Source organism: Ovis canadensis, chromosome 9 (genome assembly GCF_042477335.2).
Source record: "Ovis canadensis isolate MfBH-ARS-UI-01 breed Bighorn chromosome 9, ARS-UI_OviCan_v2, whole genome shotgun sequence".
Classification (NCBI taxonomy): domain Eukaryota; kingdom Metazoa; phylum Chordata; class Mammalia; order Artiodactyla; family Bovidae; genus Ovis; species Ovis canadensis.
The window spans coordinates 30,286,485-30,292,726 of NC_091253.1; positions in this window are offsets into that span (position 1 = coordinate 30,286,485).

Here is a 6,242-nt window from a genome sequence, read left to right on the forward strand (position 1 = left end):
TAACCTCTCTGAGCTTTGGCTTCCTTATTTATAAAATGGATCTCACAGAATGTTTTTGACAATTAAATAAAACAATGCTCTTATTGATAACCCTTGAGGAATTTCCTTCAGTGGAATGTTAGATCTCAAACCTGTAAGACAGAAAAAATTTTATCCCCTGATAAAATCTCCTTTGCCTAGAAAACACGTTTGCCTATGATGAATTTTTCTACAAAAAATGGGAGTACATGGCACACTCATTATCCATATTAGGCAAAAGAAAGTTGTGATTTCAAGTTATCATCAGCCCCCATTTTTGCCATTTCTGTCGTGAAGACAGTAGTAAGGTTCACAGCCTTCTTTCACGCTTATCTCAACCCTCTCCCCGCTGGAATATTTGTTCAGCTGTAGACTCGAGGCAGAATCTTTCTGCACCCATCTTCATGGCCAGGCAAGCTTGGCAGACTGCACAAAGCCCTGCAGCAGAGTACAAGGGCCATGAGCGTGACACCAGGTATGGCCTGGCATTGCATTGCGTGAGGAATTCAAACAGGGAGATGTGCTGGGCAGAATTTCAAGGTGGCTCTAGACTCTCAACCCCTGTGTATATTCTTGCACAATCTGCTTCCCTGGAGTGTGGGGTGGACCATGAATATGATGAATTTCATTCTGGTAGTTGGGTAAAATGAGGAAGAGGTTTTATAGATACAGTGAAGGTCCCAAATCAGTTGACTCTGAGTTACTCCAAAGGATGTTTATCCTGAATGAGTCTGACCACATCAGGTGAACCCTTTAAAGACACCTGGGTCTTTCATAAAGAAGAGATTTAAAGCACTAAAGATTCTCCTGCTGGCTTAAAAAAATTTTTTTTTCTTTGGCTGTGCTGGGTCTTAGTTGTGATATGCAGGGTCATCAGCTGTGGCATGCAAACTCATAGTTAGAGCCTGTGGGATCTAGTTCCCTGACAAGGGATGGAACCAGTCCCCCTGCATTGGGAGTGCAGAGTCTTAGCCACTGGACCACCAGGGAAGTCCCTCTCCTGCAAGTTTTGAAGAAGTAACATGTCACATGGGCCAGCCTAGAGAGGGAGCAAAGCAGCAAGGAACTATAGGCCTTGAGAGTGAAGTGAAGCGAAAGTCGCTCAATCGTGTCCAACTCTTTGCAACCCCATGAACTGTAGTCCACCAGGCTCCTCTGTTCATGGGATTCTCCAGGCAAAAATTCTGGAGTGGGTTGCCATTTCCTTCTCCAGGGGATCTTCCCAACCTAGGGATTGAACCCAGGTCTTCTGCATTGGAGGTAGAGTCTACTGTCAGAGCCACCAGGGCCTCAGCCAATACTCAGCAAGAAAAAGGGAATCTCAGCCAAACAGTCACGAGAAAAGAATTCTGCCAACACCAGTGAGCTTAGCATAAGACCCCCAAGTCTTGGATGGGACCCCAACCCAGATGATACCTTGATGGTAGCCTGGTGGAACCCTGACCCAAGAACCCACTGAACCCATGTCCAGACTTCTGACCCATGGAAGGTGTGAAATAACAGATGTGTACAGCTTTAATTTTATCTAAACTTGTGGTAATATGTTTTGCAATAACTACATGCAATAGAAAATGTGTGTAAGAGTGAGAAACCCATTTGGCCCATCCCTGCCATTTTCTCTTTAGAGCCTGCATTCTCTGCGGCAACACAATAAAAAACCAATGCCCTTCTTTTTAAAATTGATTTATTTGTGGCTGTGCTGGGTCTTCACTGCTGCTCAGGCTTTCTCTAGTTGCAGTGTGCTGGCTTCTCATTGCAGTGGCTTCTCTTGTAGCAGAGCACAGGTCCTAAGTTCATGGGTTTCAGTAGTTGTGGCACGCAGACTCAGTAGTTGCAGCTTGTGAGCTCCAGAGCTCAGCGTCAGTAGCTGTGGTACACAGGCCCATTTCCTTTATGGCTTGTGGGATCTTCCTGAACCAGGGATTGAACCCATGGCTCAGGTGGATTCTTCATCACTGAGCTGCCAGGGAAGCCTGCCCCCCACTCCCCGCCGCCCCGCCGAAACCAATGTCCTTCTCAGCTCAGAAGGGAAAGGCAGTCTGAATTCTGGCAGGCCCAGGTGGAGATGTGTCTCCCCGGGTGCCTGATGAGTAGGAAAAAGCAGGCTGTCAGTTCTACTGTCTTCACCATCCTGGGGAGGCCAAGAAGGAGAAGCAGGCTCTGAGGTCCAGTCCCACATCCCTGCCTACGAGTCTAGATCTGAAAGCTTCTGGGCCTTATGCTAAGAAGAGTGATCCAGGCTGGATATGGCTTTAGAAAGCATCTGCCTGGGGATGGTAACCAGATTCCAGTAAATGTTTCCATCACCAGGAAGTGTGTGAGTGGCAAGAACAGAGGATGTGGGCAAGAATCTTGGAAAACACCTCCATTTAAGAAGCAACCAGAAAAGAGCAGCCTGGCAAAGTTGACTGGGGTGGAGCTGTATGCCCGAGATGGGGCGGGTATGATGCCACAAAGCCAAGGAACAGAGGAGAGGGAAAAGGAGTCACCAACCACGGCGGAGAGGCCAGGTCAGCGCAGACCTGGGAAGGGCTCATTCACTTTCAGGTCACTGAGGTTGCTGGAGCTCTTGACCAGAGCAGTTTCAGAGGAGCCCTGGGGCAGGGTCCAGAAGGAGGTGATTTGAGGGGTACACTGGTGGTACAGTGGATGGGAGTCCACCCGCCAGTGCAGGGGACATGAGTTCAATCCCTGGTCCGGGAAGATCGAAACATGCCTGGGAGTCACTAAGCCCCTAAGCCCAGGCATCACGCCGATTGAAGCCTGTGCTCCTAGAGCCCCCGCTCTGCGGCAAGAGAAGCCAGCGCACGGCTGGAGGAGAGCAGTCCCCCCTCTCCGCGACGAGAACGCCTGCTCACAACTATGAAGACCCAGCACAACCAAACAAAAAATTTTTCTAATTAAAAAAATTTAAAAATAGGTAAATAAATAAAGCTGAAATTAGGGACTTCCCTGGTGGTCCAGTGGTTAAGAATCCACCTTCCAATACTAAGGACACATGTTTGATACCTGGTCAAGGAACTAAGATCCCACATGCAATTAAGTCCAGTGAGACTGCAAGCACCAGAGAGAAGCCTGAGAGTGTCACAACTAATACTAGATGCAACTAAATCATAGCTAAAATTTAAAAATATGAAAAAAAGCTGAACTTACATTTACAGAAAATGCAATTTAGGGGACTTCCCTGGTGGTGCAGTGGCTCAGACTCCATGTTCCCGAGGCAGGGGGCCCATGTTCCATCCCTGGGCAGGGAACTCGATCCCACAGGCCACAACTAAGACCTGGTGTAGCCAAATAAATTAATTAAAAAAATAAAAAGAAATTTAAAAATACAGTTCGGAGTTAAGATAGAGGATCATTCTCTCAAGAACTTTGTGTGGGGTAAGGAGAGACAGGAGTATGAGGATGGTGAGAGATTGTGTGTCAAGGGGAAAGAACTTGGTTTGAATTCTTTGGGAAAGGAGTTGATATGGATGGAGGAGACCTTCCACCATGAAGGAGTTTTGTTCCCTAAGCCCAGGTCTTCTGCAATATCTGCAAGCTTTTTGAGATGACAGGGGAGAATTTGGGATTGGTAAAGAAATAGGTAGGCTTTCCATTGTTTCTAGAGAGCCACATTTCTGTTTTTGTAAAGACTTGATTTGTAAGACAGTAGACTTGCTTTTAATTTCTCAGGGAAAAAAAAAAACAACACCTGGGTGGCAACCTGAAAGAAATCGAGGTGCTTACCCACTCATCCAACTACATTATGTGAAATTTGCTTCTTCGTATCAGAGAGGTCTTCAACTAAGATGGAAATCAAAGGGAAAAAATCAGAATGTATTTTTCTGTTATGTTTTTAGAAACTTCCTCGAGCACCTACCGTACGGCCCTGGCTCTGTTGGTGGCTGTGGTGAGGGCACGGCAGAGAAAGGCTGTGCATCCAGTTTAATAATTTAATAATTTTCCAGCCTGTTCTCAGAAGCGTCTTCAAAGCTGTGCTCACCGGTTGGCTCTGGGAGACTGGGTGCCATCAGCTTGCCTCTGATGTCTTCTAGACGTTATGGGCTTCCCGCGTGGCTCAGTGGTAAAGAATCGCCTGCCAATGCAGGAGATGAAGGAGACACAGATTCAACCCCTGGGTCAGGAAGATCCCCTGGAGGAGGAAATGGCAACCCACTCCAGTATTCTTGCTGGAAAATCCCATGGAGAGGGGAGTCTGGCGTGCTACAGTCCATGGGGTCGCGGTCGGACATGACCGAGCATGCATGCACAGACACGCTTCTAGACCTTGATCCACTAATTGGCTTCTCCTGGGGCTGCTTGCTTGGCTGTGCCAAGGGTGATTACCAGGCTCGGCTGATGTGGCTCCCAGCCCTCCTGAGGGGCAGCATGTGAGCTGAGGCCCTTGGAAACCTGGGGGCCAGAGGAGGGTCCTTCCAAAGGCCGGAGCACCCCATGGTTCCAGAAGCCTGAGGCTAAATTCCGTGTGAGGGGCCTTTGTGCTTTATTTCTTCTCTGGGTTGACCTACCCTGGGAAAGACTTGGGACAAAGCACCATTGTTAGCTTGTGGACACAAGAAACAGAAACACCATGGTTAAGAAAGGAACTGGGCATTCTAAACTTGGGCTTCTTGATGAACTGTAATAAAGGTTCATTTTGTTCAATTTCTTGAAGTAGACTAAGGCTTACTCTCACTTCCTGTCATTGGACCCATAACACATTGTTCGTGGACCTGCCCTGGATCAAAGACCAGACTTTGGTCAACTTTTACTTTTAATAAAGATGCTGAATAGGATGCCTTACTTGTGTCTGGAGATTAGGGGTGGTCAACTAGGCTTCCCTTCAGAGACCCAAGAGCTCAGGTCAGAGGTTTCATTCCAGAGACTCTGTCTCCCCCTTCTTCCAGGTGGGTTTCCCAAGAAACAGGTTCCCAGACAAGGATTTGAGTGCTGGGGAACGATTGGTAAGTGACCGTAGACAGTATTGTTAGGTTATTGGAAAGTGAGGGGCTTCCCTGGTGGTCTAGTGGTTAAGACTCTGCCTACTAATGTAAGGGACATGGGTTTGATCCCTGGTCTGGGAGGATCCCACATGCCAAGAGGCAGCTAAGCCGGAGCATCAGAGCTACTGAACCTGTGTTCTAGAGACTGTGCTCCCTAGCAAGAGAAGCCACTGCGATGAGAAGCCATGCACAGCAAGGAAGAGTAGCCCTCATAGTTTCTCACAACTAGAGAAAACCTTCAAGCAGCAACGAAGACCAATATATTTATTGTTATTATACACTTATTAATGATAATAAATCAATAATGTATTAATTTATAAATAAACTATAAAATAAGTAATAAATAAATAAAAGAAAATAGTTTTTAAAAGGATATGTTGAAAAAGAGAGAGATTGGGAAAGTGAAATGATGCAAGGAAGGAGTCACTAACAGGGGATGTGATAAACAAGTCATCATGGGGGCTTGTTCTGGGGAAAGTTCTGAAATCAGGGACACTCACCTCAAAGTTAGCTTGCTCAGGGCACAAGGTTTGGTGCTGATGCAACACTGCCAGGCATAGGTCAAGAGCTGCTGGGGAAGGTGGTTATCCCTCCTCACTTCCTGCCTGCAGGCTCCAGTGGGCGGAGAGAGCCTCCAGGCATGGATATGCAGGAGCTGTGGCTGGAACAGCTGGACAAGAACCGGGAGTCAGCAGCCTCTGCTACACATGCAGCCTCTATCCACAGTCCCACCACACCTGCATCTTTCTTTTGCTCAGTGCCCATCACATTGTATGTAGTTATCTATTTCCTTGTTTCTTTCTTAACATCTAGGACCTAGAATATGAGCTCACTCAAGGCAGAGGCTGTTGCCTGATCTCTGAACCTCATTGTAGGGTGTGGTCTCTAGTACCCAGAAGATGAAGAATGCGTGACTCTGACCCTCAAGAACTCCTGGGTGGGAATTCTCTTACCCCCGTTTTACAACTGAAGAAACCCAGGCTGTGAGGGCCATCACCTGCACTAGATTATGTAGGTAACCAGTAGCGGACTCAGATCTCCCAGTTCCAAAATCAGGTTCTTCTCCTCTAACGATAGCTATCTAGAAATTTTCATCTCCATTCCTTACCCCAACGCTGCACACACCGTTGACTTCCAACTGTACATACTAATACCAGTTTTGAAACTAGGCACGGCTTTCTTAACAGAAGAGAAGCTATTTTTGACCTAAGCCATTTTGTAATGTAAGCCTGGCCACAA